The sequence below is a fragment of the Orcinus orca genome, chromosome 14 (assembly GCF_937001465.1).
Source record: "Orcinus orca chromosome 14, mOrcOrc1.1, whole genome shotgun sequence".
Taxonomy (NCBI): domain Eukaryota; kingdom Metazoa; phylum Chordata; class Mammalia; order Artiodactyla; family Delphinidae; genus Orcinus; species Orcinus orca.
Window position 1 is genome coordinate 29,056,138 of NC_064572.1, and position 15,574 is coordinate 29,071,711.

The 15,574-nt window shown below is 47.3% G+C and overlaps 1 long non-coding RNA gene across 1 annotated transcript in view; it reads left to right on the forward strand.

Annotated features, from left to right (window-relative positions):
* The window catches only part of LOC117196979 (uncharacterized), a 42,700-nt gene extending 37,776 nt beyond the window's left edge, over nucleotides 1-4,924 (forward strand). Inside the window, exon 6 of the long non-coding RNA XR_007471438.1 lies at nucleotides 174-4,924. This is a non-coding gene — a long non-coding RNA (uncharacterized LOC117196979). The remainder of the gene's footprint in view (nucleotides 1-173) is intronic.
* The last annotated feature ends 10,650 nt before the right edge of the window (nucleotides 4,925-15,574 follow it).

The window sequence follows — 15,574 nt, forward strand, 5'->3', positions numbered from 1 at the left end:
CCAGGCCTGCCTTTTCCAGAGCAAGCCAGGCCGGGGCCCCACTGAATCTGACCCTGACCTTCCTTCCCTCTCTCCCTGGGCCCCCAGCTGGCCAGGGACAAGGGGCCTGATGACACCAATGCAGAGACAGAGCTTCCCTTTTCCCCTCTTGTTCCCTCTGGGTCCTCCCCCAGGCCCTGGGCTGTCTGGAGTGCCCATTTCCTGCCCTGTGGAGATCCCTGGACTCACGGAGAAAAGTGGCCGCTATAGCATGTGGGTGAGTAGCCCTTGCTGCCCCAGCAGGAAAGAGCAAAAGGACACGTCAATGGAAAGGCTCGTCAGTTCTGTGGGTAAGCCTGTCGCTTTGTGACTGCATGAGCCAGTGGTTGCTAGGTTACCTCTGCCCCACAACTCCAGAAGCCCGGCACCCCTCTCCTCACCCCCATCCAGCTCCTCTTACCCTTCCTGGAGGGTCAGGAAGGCTCGCTCGAGGACCTGCTTGCCCTCCGTCCAAGCTCCCTTTCTATCTCCCATTCAGTGCTTTCAATGGGGACCAAGGGAGAAAATGAGAATCAGGGGCTGGTTTCAGCCAGCGAGCATCAGGCAGAGAGAGAAAACCTGGCAAAAGAGTTCGGTTGGGCTGGGTGCCAGCTCTGTCAGCCTGACCGGGCTGTCTGCCACCACGGAGGGGGTCTGTCTCCATGCGTCCTATTTCTGGGGATTGATTGGCAGAGAGCTGTCTCTTAGATGGAGAGGAGGAGGCCGCCAACAGGATCCAAAGCGTCCCTGCAGCCCTACTCTAGGCAGGTTAGGTGGGTGGGAGGACCCTGGGCTTTCAGTCCGGCAGGGGTTTCCGTGGGAGTCTGACACTCCCTAGACGTGCCACCTTGAGTAAGTTGTCTGTACTGCCAGAGGTGTGGAACAGTGGTAAGAATACTTGGTTCCGATTCCAGCTCTACTTCCTAGCTATGAGGCCTCAGACAATTCACCTGATGTCTCCGAGCCTCAGTTCCTCTGTCTCTGAAACGGAGATGATACTTGCACTTATTCTCACGGGAGTTTTGAGATTGCATGACGTAATGCACATGAAGGTGTTTAGAATAGTGCTTGACACCAAGTATGATAACTTATGTTATTACCCTCTCTGAGCCAATACAGTGGGGTACCCTCACCTACTTCTCAGGTTGTTCTGAAGGACAAACAAACTAATAGAAGCGAAGCACCTAGTCATGTGCCTGGTGCACAAGAGGTGCTCAAAAGTGGTAATAATCATCACTGTGATTGGTATCTTTTTTTTTTTAATTGAAGTATAGATGATCTGTAATTGGTATCTTGGTGGAGGGGAGATGGAGGGGGATGGGATGAGTCCTGAGCCTGAGAACTACCATGGGCAGTTTACTTTGTTTCTCTGAGGCTCAACTTGGACCGCTGAAACAGGGGACCAGGATAATCCTTTGTCCACAGGGCTGACGTGAGATCAGAGGCTGTGAGGGGTGTCCACAGAGTCTGTAAACAGTGCAAGGGTTTGCAGACGATGCTTGGTGCCGTCCTAGGAGTGAGGCTGCTGGGCCTCCGAACGGGTGGGGGTGGGCCTAGTCGAGGGTCTTCCTTCTCGGCACCCCTGGCTTCATATCAGTGGCCCAAGGCTTCTAGACTCTGTGTCCTCTGCTGGGGAGGAAGAGCAGGAAGGAGGATAGCTAGAGGCAAACCCAAGTTCTTCAAAAGTTCTGCCCCTCCCCACTGAGGGGTGGGGACACAAAGCACTGCAGTGCCCCATTCAGGGGGGCCCTCTGAGCTTGGCCTTGCCTCCAGGGCTTTTCCATCCACACGGGTCAGAATGTTCTCCCTTCAGGCTCTGGCTTCTCCTGGGCTTGTCTCTGCAGGAATGAGGTGACCCCTTTGAAACCATTCTGAAAGCCCCGCTCTTGCATGCTTCTGGGAATCCTGATGGCTACTATGACAAATAAGACTGGATTTGAAAGGAGAGAGAGCTTTCTCCCCTCCTGCCAGCCCCGCTGTGCTGCTTTCAGCTCACCTGGGGGATTTCCCACAATGTGACCTGACTCAGCCGAGAATAAAACCCACTCATCCTCCCCTTGCACCTCTTACCCCTACCACTGTGTTGTTTAAAACTGAACACCGGGCCTCCGTGCACATTGCCGCTTTGGGATTGAAGGGGGTACCGTGTGGAATGCCCTCGACACTGGTTTATAAGGTTTATGAGAGAATTGAGAGGAGACCCTTCTGACTGCTCTTTACGGAGCGTCAGAAAGAGGAGAGAGATTCTGTCTGCCTGTAAATGGTTTGAAGTACAGTCCTCCTGCTGGGATGCGTCAGTTATAAGAGAAGCACTATAAAATTTTATGGAATACTTCTTATGTGCCAGGCACTGTGCTAATCCTTTTTTTTTTTTTTTTTTTTTTTTTTGGCGGTACGCGGGCCTCTCACTGTTGTGGCCTCTCCCGTTGCGGAGCACAGGCTCCGGACACGCAGGCTCAGCGGCCATGGCTCACGGGCCCAGCCGCTCCGCGGCATGTGGGATCTTCCCGGACCGGGGCACGAACCCGTGTCCCCTGCATCGGCAGGCGGACTCTCAACCACTGCGCCACCAGGGAAGCCCCAAAATGCAGTCTTTTGATGGAGAGAAATTTCTAATTTTAACTTAGCCCAGTTGATTAATTTTGTCCTTAGTGATGAATGGTGTTTGTGTCCTACTTAAGAGATCTTTGCCTACCCAAAGTTATGAAGATATTTTTCACATTATTTTCTAGAAAGTTTACTATCTTTTCACATTTAGAGCTATGATCAGTCTGGAATTGGTTTTTGTGTAAGGTGTAAGATAGGCGTCAAGAGCCATATTTTTTCCCCTACAAATATCTATTTGACCAGCACCATTTTTAAAAACACTGTCTTTGACTTGCTTCTCTCTGGTATCACCTTTATCAAAATTCAAGTGTCCATATACGTGTGGGTCTGTCTCTGGACTCGTTCTTTTCGAGCGCACTATGGGTCTAGCATTCTGCCAATACTACACTCTCTTAGTAACTGTAGTTTTAAATACATCTTGATATCTAGTGGTATAAAACTTCATTGGAGAAAACTATTTTTTTCCTCCATTCTCAATACTTCTGACACCAGATGTATGGGGTTTTTCCCACACCGAGCATTTCCCCATTTCAGCAGGAACCAACTGGGTGTCCTACAAGTTTAACTTAATTCTGACACTGTCTGCCTGAAGACAGCATCAGACCCCACAGGTTAAGGGCCCAGTCCCACAAGGCTGCCCCCATTTCAGACACTGAAACTGAGAGTCCCGCTAAAACTAAGTTCCCTTACTGAGTTGATGATTAATCTCTCAATCCAAAACTTTATTCCCTTTCTTGTTCCCTCTGACCTCAATCCTGTGCTAACTGAACACTCATCGACCAGGGTCAGATGACTAAAATTGCTGTTGTTGATAACATGATAACATCGTTAATGTACTCAGGTTGCTACTATAGATATCATCATTAACGAACAAACCCAGATTGTCTCTCCAGGGCAAGGTGAGATAACAGGCCCTTGAGCCATGGACCACCTGGCCAGAGAATCCAAAACCAGAGACATCCTGAGCCCCGGAACCTGAATGTCACAGAAATGTCACCTGATGATGATTAATCCCAGCCTCTTCGTTCTTACCCTTCAAAACATCCCTCACTCAAAGACCAAATGGAGTGGGCATGAGACTTGTCTCCCACTCCCTTGCTGGGTGTGATGCAATAAAACCCTTACTTTGCTGCCAACACCTGCTGTCAGAATTTGGCTTTCTGTGGCCGCAGGCACATGAGCCCTTGTTGGTAACAACACCAGTCACAAGTCCAAGTTGTCATCTGTATTTCTTTTTTTTTTTTTTAACATCTTTATTGGGGTATAATTGCTTTACAATGGTGTGTTAGTTTCTGCTTTATAGAGTGAATCAGTTATTCATATACATATGTTCCCACACCTCTTCCCTCTTCCGTCTCCCTTCCTCCCACCCTCCCTATCCCACCCCTCCAGGCTGTCACAAAGCACTGAGCTGATCTCCCTGTGCTACTCGGCTGCTTCCCACTAGCTATCTACCTTACGTTTGGTAGTGTATACATGTCTATGCCTCTCTCTCGCTTTGTGTCATCTGTATTTCTGACTGACCAGTGTTAAATTAGGGTTCTCACGATCCCCTCCTCAGGTTTGAAAGTTTGCTACAATGGCTCACAAAGCTCAGGTAAATATTTACCTATGTCTACAGTTTATTGTAAAGGGTTATTATAAAGGATACAGATGAACAGCCAGATGGAGAGGTACCTAGGGCAAGATCCCGTGTACAGGAGCATCTGTCCCTTTGGAACTGGGGTGTGCCACTCCCAACATGTGGACCTCTCACCAACCTGGAAGCTCTTCAAACACCATCCTTCTGGGGTTTTATGGAGGCTTCAGTAGGTAAGGGTGATTGATTAAATCATTGGCCATTGGCGATTGAGTCCACCACCAGCCCCAGGTCAGGGGGTTAGGGCTGAAAGGTTCCCCTGGCAACCAAATATTACCTCAGTAACATAAAGTCAGGTGTGTGATTGAAAGAGCCAGTTATGAATAACAAAAGACACCTTTAGCTGTCTCATCCCTTAGGAAATTCCAAGGGTTTTAGGAGCTAGGAATGAAGATGAAGACTAAATGGATACATATTTCTTATGCTAATTCACAATATTGCAGATTTCCAGCTTTGTTTTTTAAGGTTGTCCTTACTCTTCTAGTTCCTTTGCCTTTCCATACAAATTTTAGAATAATTTATCTGCATCTACAAAAATTTTTGATGGGACTTTGTTTTTTTTAACTGATTTATTTTTCCTTCCAGTTTGTTTGAGATATGATTGACATACAGCACAGTACAAGTTTAAGGTGTACAGCATAATGATTTGATATACATACATCATGAAATGATTATCACAATAAGTTTAGTGAACATCCATCATCTCATATAGATACAAAATATAAGAAATAGAAAAAACATATTTTTTGCTTGTGATGAGAACCCTTAGGATTTACTTTCTTAACAATTTTCATATATAACATACAGCAGCGTGTATTATATTTATCGTGTTGTACCATACATCCCTATTACTTATTTATATGCTGTATTATCCTGGTATTATTTCCCATCAATGTACAGGAGCAAATCCTGTGATCACATGCCCTTTATCTCACCTGTTGTCTCTTCTGCTTCATACATGAGATTTTGGATTGTGGCCAGTATCACTGGGTGCTTTGATGAGAGCTGGCTGCTCTGAAAGTTGAGTCTCTGCCAGGCTCTTGGGGTTTACCTGCCATGGCATTGCCTGTGCCTCTGTTGTCCTGAAGTCTGTGTGAGTAGCCTTCTGATGATCTTTTAGAGAATAAAGGAGGAAAGAAAGAGGCGTGACTAACGACCCCACATGGCTCCTCCACCCCTCCTGTCTCCCCTAGGATGGTCAGTTACCTGGTAACGTGTCATCTGAACAGGACTCACAGCTCTGGAGCTGGCAGCTATAGACTGGTCTAAGTCAGCACTCAGGAAGGTTACCCAACGTGGAAGAGCAGGCATCAGAGAAGAGAGAATAAGTCTGAGCTCTCCAGAAAGATCCAAGATCATGGAACCAGACAAGTTTCCTACATTCATCCCTTTTCGACTTACATGTCCCTTCTTTGACTCCCATCCCAAGTTCTTCCCTCATACTCTCTTTGAATACCCAATAATTCTTACAATCTCATGTGTCTCTTCTGCAAGCCTGTCAGCTCCAAGAGGTTAGAGGCCACATCTATCTTGTTTATCACCAAGCATAGGGCCTTGTTCTGCATGGTGGTTACATGGCTATATTTGTTTTGTACTAATTCATCAAACTCCTGGTGCAATGCCTCATGCCCAATAAATATTCATTGAATGAATGAATAGATGAAACAGAGTCTAAGGTAGTTATTCTTCGTATTCACCCCTTACATGCCTGCGTCCTCGCCTCAGAAGTCCTACCCACTGTATGCTAGTATTTGTCAACAAAGCAGCTCTAGTGACAGGGAGCTCTCTACTGCCCAAGGTTCCTGTTCATTTTCTGTGTAGTCCTGTTGGCCAGAAAGTTCTTCTTGCTACTGAACTAAAATATGTCTCCGTGAAGCTTCCAGTCTATATTCTTGATTTTTCTTATGGTCACATAAATCAGGCCTCGGCCCGCCTTGTGACGACAACTCTGTGAGAGCCCATGGCACGCTATGCGACTCTAAGTAATTCCGCATGACTAGGGAAACCAGAAATCCCAGATGGCGCAACACAGCCCGGGTTATTATGCCTGCAGTCCCAGAAAGCTTGTTAGTTATGTCCTCAGTCTCAAAAGTGTCCCAGATTGGATACTTAATTACATAGTTACTCTAACGATGCCTGGGGTATAAAGTCTGAGGGTGAGGTAGAGATGGGGGAGATGAAGGTAGAGAGAGGCAGGGGCTGATCATAAGGGGCCTTGTGGACCAAGTTCAAGAGGAACATTCGATGAACTGGGCCTTGTGTGGTACCTTCCCTTGGAGGGCATCCTCTCCAGATATGATCTAGTTCACAGGCAGATCAGTACATCCATTGATAGATGGTTATTGCTACGGATTGTCATTTATGGAAGACATCAGGTAAGTGCTTTCCAAACAGCCTGGGGTGTGGCCCGGGCAATCTCTGCTGACCCTGGTTCATGTATTTTCTGTAACTGATTCTCTGCCGCTAAGGCTTGGTTTTGACTTGTTTTTATAGTTGTGAGGTTGTTTCCAGAGACAACATTGAGCAATCCCCTCAGGACCTTTTGCTGTCAACCAGAGACTTTGTAAGACTTCCCCGGGGGGGATGTAGCCAGGATCAGAAGCAGGCCTATAGCGATAAACGACTTGCTTTAAAGGACTGAAATGATTTGTATATTGGAGGGACTGGTAAGGATATTTGACCAAAACGAGTTTTTAATTGAGTCTAAGATGATGCAATAACAAGGCAGTGTTGAGTTAGATGTTTGACTGGGCAGCCAGTGGAAATGGTTTAAACATTTGGAGTACATGAATTACATGAGAAGTGGATAGTAAGAGTGGGTATTTGAAATGTCTGAATGGGTGGATTCCTTTGCAGTGCCCCCTGCAATACCTGTCCCTAAGTGGCAGGTGTTTCTTTGCACCCCAAAACTGAGTGTAGCAGGCCCCTCAAGCACATCCACAAGGACGAGCTTCAGGCTGCTTTTGCCCACCATGAAGCCAGTCAGCGGTGGACCCCAGGGCTTCTGGAGGCTTCCCGACCCCAGTCACTGCTCCAACAGTTGGACGCTCAGAGGGAATGTAAGGCAACTAGGAGTGGTCGTGTCACCCTGCCCTTCCCATTCCTCCTTTGTCAACCTATCGAAGTGTGGGGCTAGTTTGAGAATCTAGGTGTATTAATTTGCTAGGACTGCTGTAACAGAGGACCATAAACAGGGTAGCTTGAACAGCAGACGTTTATTGTCTCACTGTTCTGAAGACTAGAAATCTGAGATCAGGGTGTCGCAGGACCGGTTCCTTCTAAGGGCCGTGAGACAGAATCTGCCCAATGCCTCTGCCCCAGTCTGGTGGTTTGCTAGCAGTCCTTGGTGTTCTTTGACTTGTAAAAGCATAGTTCCCATCTCTGCCTTTATCTCCGCGTGGCATTCTCTCTGTGTGCATGTACGTGTCTACATCTGCCCTTTTTAAAGGACACCAGTTATATTGGACTAGGGGCCCACCTCACTCTAGTGTGACCTCATCTTGACTAATTACATCTGCAATGACCCCTCTTCCAAAGAATGTCCCATTCTGAGGTACTGTACTGAGAGTTAGGACTTCAACATATGAATTGTTGGGGGACATAATTCAGCCCACAACACTAGGGTAGATAGAAGTAGCCTCAGCATGAATGTAACCACTCTATTGGTTACTGCTACAACCAACTCTGTTTTGTGGGAAATGATCAGGTCAGAAAGAATCCCGTGGTTAAGGGAGAGGTACCTCAATCCTGCTCTAACAGGTTAAAGATATAGCCCACTAGACATGGGTTAGTTTGTCTTGAGCTATGAATGTGACTTTTCCCCTGGGGCTGCTAGCTTGGTCACACATGGCAGCCTGCTGGTCAGGGCACAGGGTGGACTGTAGTTCTGGGAAGCTCCTTTTACTCTGTTTATCTCACTTTCCAAGAGTCCATCTTCTAAGCTCACGCCCTTGTTCTATCCTAGAGCCAACTGTCTTCACTCTTTGCTGAGATGAAAGCAAAAGCCTGTACCTAGTCTGCCATTTGGACTTCCGGCCATTCTCTATACTATGCGGAGGAATTGTTTTAAAAAACAAATGTGATACGGTCAGCTCCTTGATTAAAAGGACCTCAATGGTTGCTTACTGCTCTTTCGATAAAGTTAGAAATACTATATCCTACAGGGCCCTGAGGTCTCAGGACACTTACCATCTCCATCTAGTTCTCAGTTGCATTTGTTTAAAAACAATTGAATTGGCCATACTCTGTTTCATGATAGGGGTGCTGAACACTGATGTTCACGCCATGAGTATTCATCAAGCTCTACTCTTTGATTTGTGGACTGGTCTGTACATATAGTATATTCTGATGAAAAAACAAAACTTCAAAACAATTGAGTAAGTTGCCCAAAGTTCTGGGAGTTCCTTAGTCATATTCTTCTTTATGACCTTTTAGATCACTTGACAATCACTATGCAACTATGAATTTCTTTTCTCTCTCTTGGGAGAGAAAGATGGAATTAACAAAGAGGGGTTGATTCAGCAAGTTACATCATGGTCACAAGACAGATTATGCAAATTGCAACAAGAACACAACATGGTCCTACGATATTTTTGTGCTCTTTTTGTCCAGAAATTATGCTGGCTTGCTGTTTCCTGTTGCTAACTAAGGATGAAGAGTCATCACATGTTGCGTTTGCCTGCCATTCTACTTAAAACTGTGGCACCCATGACATCCTGCTCTATGCCCCACACTTTCTATTTCCCATACTGGGCTTTGCGTCTTTTTCCATAGCCCTTGGCACCTTCTAACTTGCCATATAGTTAGTTATTCTGTTTATTTGTCTGTCTCCTTCCACTAGAATGTAAGTTGCATGACGCAGAGATCTTTGTTTTGCTCAGTGATTCATTCCCCCACCCAGGATGCTGCAACCTAACATTAAATAGTTGAATGGATGAATGAACGAGCCTGAGGTCTACATTCCCAAATGGTAACTCTCCCATTACCTGCTTGGGCCCCTGAAGGCATGTGCATTTGTACACCTGCACCACACATCTGTCCCTACTGACCTGCCTCTCCCTCCCCTCCCCCTAACTCTTGCCAGGCTCGCTGGCCTTCCTGAGCCCACCTCTGGGCCTCGGCATATACAGTTTCCTCAGCTGGAACACTCTTCCTGCATCTCTCTGCCTGGTTAACTGCTGCTCAGCCTGCCCTCTCAGCTCACGCTGTCCTTGATCCCTCCGCCTCGGTCCATTCCCCCGAGCATGGAGCATGGAGAACAACTGCCCTTAGTTTAAAAAACAAACAAACAAACAAAAAAAAACTGGGGAAAATTTCTTTACTTTTGTAAGACATAAAATCTTTTCCATCTGCTTGCAGAGATGGACGCCCTCTCCTTCTACCCTGACCCTGAGCTCCGGATATAGCTGCTGCCCGCCCAGCTGCCCGAAGCCCAGCTCCTCTGAGTGAGTCAGTCCTGGAAACCGGTTCTGCAGGGCCAGGCAAGGAGTAACCATGGGTCAAGGTTACTAATTGGCCCCCTGGTCCTCTGTTTACACAGGACTTATATTACTCTTCATTGCATCCCATCTGTGTCAACACTGAAGGGGAGGGAGAGGGAGAAGGCACTGGCCTCCCAGGGCATTCTGGCCACACCACGCATCCTCAGCGCAGGACCAGGGAAGACACCCTCTCCAACCAAATAACTCTGTGATCAAGGGCCCCTCCTGGGACCCTGAGCACAGAGAGGTAGAGTTTCTAAACAGAGGCTTCTGGGAAGTGCAAGCCAAGTAGGGCATAGAGAATTCTAAACTGAAAGAGTTGGAGAGCAGCTTCCCCTCTCTATCCAATTCTGAGCTCAGGAAATTGAGACCCAGAGAGGGTAAAGGGTGAATCCAAAGCCACACAGCATGTGATTCTCAAAGCCAGCACGAGAACCTATAAGTTTCATCATGTTTTATGGGCCTGGGCTTCTAGAGCAGAATTCTAGGTTCGGTTTCCACTAGCTGTGGGACCAAGGCATAGAAATTGATGAGAATGGATAGAAAATACAGATGTTTGGGCCCCACCCCTCATTCACCAGGGAATGTAGGAAAGCCCGGACATGGGGATTTGGAAAAGCTCCTTGGAGGTTCTGATGTGCCTGCTAGAAGGGAAGGATGGGCCGGATGACGCTTGAGTCCCTCCTAACTTGACAGATATTCAGCTGTAGATATTAACATGAGGCTTGTGTTAGCGTGCATTCCTGTTTTCAGTCCTCAGTGGGACAGTTTGGCTCCCTAGGGGGAATCCCAAAATTTTAAAAAGTTTTGGTTGTCACAATGATGGGGGTCGTTCTGCTGTCATTTGGTAATGGTGATGGATGCTAGATGTCTTATAATGCAGACATTGCGAAGGCAGTCCCTCACAGTGAAGAACTGTCCTGAGTCCTACACATTTTTTTTTTTTAACATCCTGCCAGAACAATCATGTAGGAGAAAAACCAGTTCATAGTCACATGGGCCAAGACCTCAGTTTCACTTTCATACAAGAAAAAGTGGATTTCTTTAAAAACATGGTTTTATCGTACACTCTTCCCGGAGCACATCTACCCTGTTGAAAGTTGCAGGTAGGTTATCCTTCATTTTGTTTGGAACTTTATCAACTCTTAATCCATCATTTTGGAAGATCACATCACCCATGGTAATGCTGCTCACATAGCACTAGAGTCAACAAGACAACACCTCTGTACTGGACTGCATTTGTAGCTTTCCCATTCAGAACAATTGTGTGTAGTTGTATAAAAATACTAATTTAGCCTTATTTCAAAATGGCAAATATAAAGGAAAAAAATGACAACAATATTAAATATTATCTTCTCTTCAATGCATACGTATCCATCATAAGTTCACGCATCTGCTAACTTCACGTAGGATTTTTTTCTGATGGCTTTCAGTTTTAAAGTTAGGAGACTATATTGCTATGTAGGTAGGTACTCACCCCTGTTTACGACGTATATTTTGTAACTCCCATAAACAAGGGGTGTTGGGTTTAGTTGGTTTGGGTCTTACTGATCTACAAACACCAAAAATCTGCAGGAATATGATAGATCTGTAGCTCTTGGGTAAGCCTTGAAAAGGCCTAGGGTGCACTCAATGGGGCAAGGGGCACATTGGAAAGGCTAACCAACTGTCAGGATCAGGTCCTGATGGGGATTGAGCCAGACCTAGAGCAATGAGATGAGAGAGAGCTGGGCTTGCTTTAGCTGGTCACAGAGCCTAGATTGGCATCTTACCTGAACCCCATCATGCAGATGGTGGAGGAGGTTACACTAATAGTTCTTGAGTGCCTACTGTGGCTCGGGCCCTGTGCTGGGTACACATACCCACCCGCCCTCACAGTCCCAGGGTAGATGCTATTAACCTTTGTTTTTCAACCAAGGAAGCCCAGGCTCAGTTAAACCCACTCACCTGAGCCCACACAGTGATCTCTGGGTAGAGGCTCGTCTGCCTTCAAAGCTGTTCTGTCATCGCAGGCCCAGCTGGTTTCCTTCTGCCCAAGGAAGTTTGTATTTATTTGGTTTTTGATAAGCAGTCACTCTCTGGTTTTGATGCTTTGCTAGGAGTGATTGTGTAGCCTGGTTAGCAACAGGGGGCTTCCTCAGGAAAGGTGGGCTTCCTTGGGAAGTAACTTGTTTCTCAGGATCTGGCCTGGCCGCTCTGACTTTTGGCTGAATTGGCACCTGGGACATGTAGCTCAGTGATCCACTGCACCTTGCTCTTTATCCCAGTGTGGCAACCTCTGGGCACATGCTCCCTGCCCTGGGCGGCTCTTAGCACCCTTTTCCCCAGTGGCCGGTTCTGTCATGATCATCCCAGCCTGCTGCTGTTGGGTGGTTTCCTGTCCCTCCTTGGGCAGGGCGTTTTAGGCTCCATGACCAGATGTCCTGCAGGGGGCTTTCCTGTGGGCCATTCCTTCCCAGGGGTGGTTTAGAAGCTGCAGCTGCCCTGAGATCTTCCCGCAGCCCTGTCCTAAGCTGAGCTTCCATAGAAAGTCCCAGTTGGGTGGGTTGGGGGTGGCGGCGTCAGGGTCAGGAATGGAGGCATGATAGCATGTTCATGCTTTTTAGAGCAGGGACTGTGTGCTTGTGTCTAGAGGGAGGGGTGTCACTGACTTGGCCATGGCTAGCTGCCATTGTAAGCAGAACCAGATTTGCCAGCGTGGATTACTTTCAAAGAAGCCACATGGGGAAAAAAGTCCAGACTGTCTTCCTCCACATTCTGCCCCCTGCCATCCCCAGCCCTCTGTCATCAGCAGGTATTTCAGTTCTCCCTCATCCCCCATAGGCCTTTCTAATCCCTCCCAATCTTTTTTTTTATCCTGGAAGGCACCATGATGGTGCTAAAGGCCAATTTGGGGAGCATTTGTTCTCCTCTTCACCCTCATACATTTCATCAACCTCCTTAAACCGTCCCAAACAAATGCACAATCTTAAAAAGAACACCGTGCTTTCTCTGCAAGCAGGGTGTTGAGGGAATTGCTTCTCAAGTTTTATTGCGCATATATCTCACCTGCGGATCTTGTTAAAATGTAGATCGAGATTTGGTAGGTCTGGAGTGGGGCTCCAGGAAACTGCATTTCTAATCATCTCCCAGGTGATGCCAGGGCCGCTCACTGGGAGACCACGCCGCGAGTATAGGAGCCCCAGCACCCCACCTCTGCCTCCCACCAGCCCTCTGAGCCCCTCCTTTGTAGAACTTCTGAAGCCCCTACTGTGCAAGCATCTGGGGGGAGAGGGGAAAGAGGTGGACGTTTGTCCCCTCCTTAGCCATCACTCCTGCTTTGGCACATCTCTTTTCTCTCTGAACTGTAATTCTCTCTCATTTATATCCCCTTTGCTCTCTGCTCTCTTGCTTTCTCCCGAGGGCTCACCAATAGAGCGCTAGGACATGTGAGTCCGATAGTCAGTGGGGACTTTGCTCCATTTTGTGATTCCCCCTGTGAAGGCTGAAGTTTTCTTTCTTAATCCTCATGCATCTTTTACCTCTGGTCGTTTTCTACTTGATGCTTCTCTTGTCATCCCTGATGTTAAGCTGCAGTCAGAGGGAGTGTGGGGACAGGAACAGTGTGCCAGAAGTCTCGGCCCCTGTCCCCCTCCCCGCACACACCCTCATCCAGGGCCCTTGGGCTCCGCCAGGAACTGCCAGGAGTCATGTTCCTTTCCCCGCCTTGGTTTCTTCATGCATGTATTATGGGGTTGAACTGCAAATAGTTGAAGGCCCCTCTAGCTCTAACGTTCTTTGATTCCAATTCATTAACAAACATATCTTAGGTCCTTCCTACAAAATCTGAAGACTTCACTTCCCATCCAAACTCTACTCCATTCTCCTGTGTGTCTTTGGGATGACCATTTACCTTCTCTGGGCCTTAATGTCCTTGTTGACAAGTTGAGAGATGATGAGAGTCACCTGATCTGGGCAAGTTAGGACATAAATATGGCCTTGGATGTAAAGTTGCCTTAGCATAGGTCTTGGCAAAGTAAGTATCTTAGCTTAGGCTACTATAGCATAATACCACATACTGAGTGGCCATAGACATTTATTTATCACAGTTCTGCAGGCTGGGAAGTCCAAGGTCAAGGTGCTGGCAAATTTGGGTTTTGGTGAGGTCCTCTTCCTGGCTTGCAAATGGCTACCATTTCACTGTGTGCCTGCATGACCTCTTCTTTGTGTATGGAGAGAGAGAGAGAGAGGAGAGAGGAGAGAGGAGAGAGGAGAGAGGAGAGAGGAGAGAGGAGAGAGGAGAGAGGAGAGAGGAGAGAGGAGAGAGAGAGAGAGAGAGAGAGAGAGAGAGGAGAGAGAGAGAGGGGGGGAGAGAGAGAGAGAAGAGAGAGGAGAGAGAGAGAGAAGAGAGCGAGAGCAAGAGAGAGAGAAGAGAGAGAGGAGAGAGAGAGGAAAGGGAGAGAGAGAGAGAGGAGAGAGAGAGAGGAGAGAGAGACAGAGAGGAGAGAGAGACAGAGAGAGGAGAGAGTGAGAGAGAGAGAGAGGGAGAGAGAGAAAGAGAGAGAGAGAGAGAGAGGAGAGAGAGAGGAGAGAGGAGAGAGAGAGGGAGGGAGGGGGAGAGAGAGAGAGGGAGCATGCTCTGCCTGGTCTTCTTGCAAGGACATGAATCCTATTACAGGGCTCCACCCTCATTACCTCATTGAAACCTAACTGCCTTCCAGAGGCCCTGCCATCACATTGGGGGTTAGGGCTTCAACCTATGAATTTGGGAGGGGGAAACCTTCAGTCCATAACAATAAAGGTTAGACAATATGGTTGAATTTATTCATCTGGGAAGAATGAACAGACCCCCTACTGTGCAGTGTGAGGAGCAGAGAAGTTGTAACAGGTTTAGGGAGCAGTCAGACATGGACCTTGCCCTTCAGTCAGCTCCACAGAAATTCTAGATTAAAGGATGAGAGGTGGCAGTTAAGGAGGCTAGGGAGAGCAGATCCTAGGATCTGAGAAGAAGTAAAGCAGAGGGGTTGGGGATGAGGGCTGGGGAGGACATAGCTGGAATCCCAAATTTACTCTTGATGAGTAGGCATTGGCAGGAAGCCCAGGACATTTTCTGACCCTTCAACACTGAGGATGCATGTCTGCTGGGGAACAGCAAGAGGACTAAGGGTATGGGGGTGTTAGTGCCTGGTTCAGGAGCTCTGGATAGTAGAGATGTCTGGGACTTCTGATGCGTAGGGCTGAGGGCAATGAAGCCCAGAGATAACCTGTTTGACTCTTTCATAGTCTTGACCATTCTGGCTGGGAAACTGGGAAGTGCTAAAGGGGCTGTGCAGAGAAGGGCAGATGTGATAACAAGGACTTCCATCCTAAGAGCACTAGATGAGGGTTACGATGGTAGTGATGACACCCCAAATTAGTGTCATGACATTTTGCAAAGGGATGGAATTGGGTACACTCATAAGTGTCATTTTTATTAAGATTTCAAGATGCCATGTAGGTGTCATTTAAATAATTTGTTGGGAAAAAATACTGTATGCAGATCACCGATCAGTTACAAGTAACTACACTGTCTTCTGCTTCTGCTTAATTAGTGCCACGACAACATGGGCAAGTCATGAAACTGACTTAAGAGTTAGTTCTTCTGGAAATGAAGGGTGACCTCTGTGATCCTGGTGGGTGCTCTCACTTGAATATCAGATGACTCCCAACATTGCTCACGAAAATAAAGTAGTATTGGTAGCATTTTTGCCCAACAACTATAGTCACTGTTATCCATTTTTGTGGGGAGGGGGGAGGATGGGGATAATATTTCCAATAAGGGCGTTTTCCTGTCGCTTTTCTTCAGGCATCG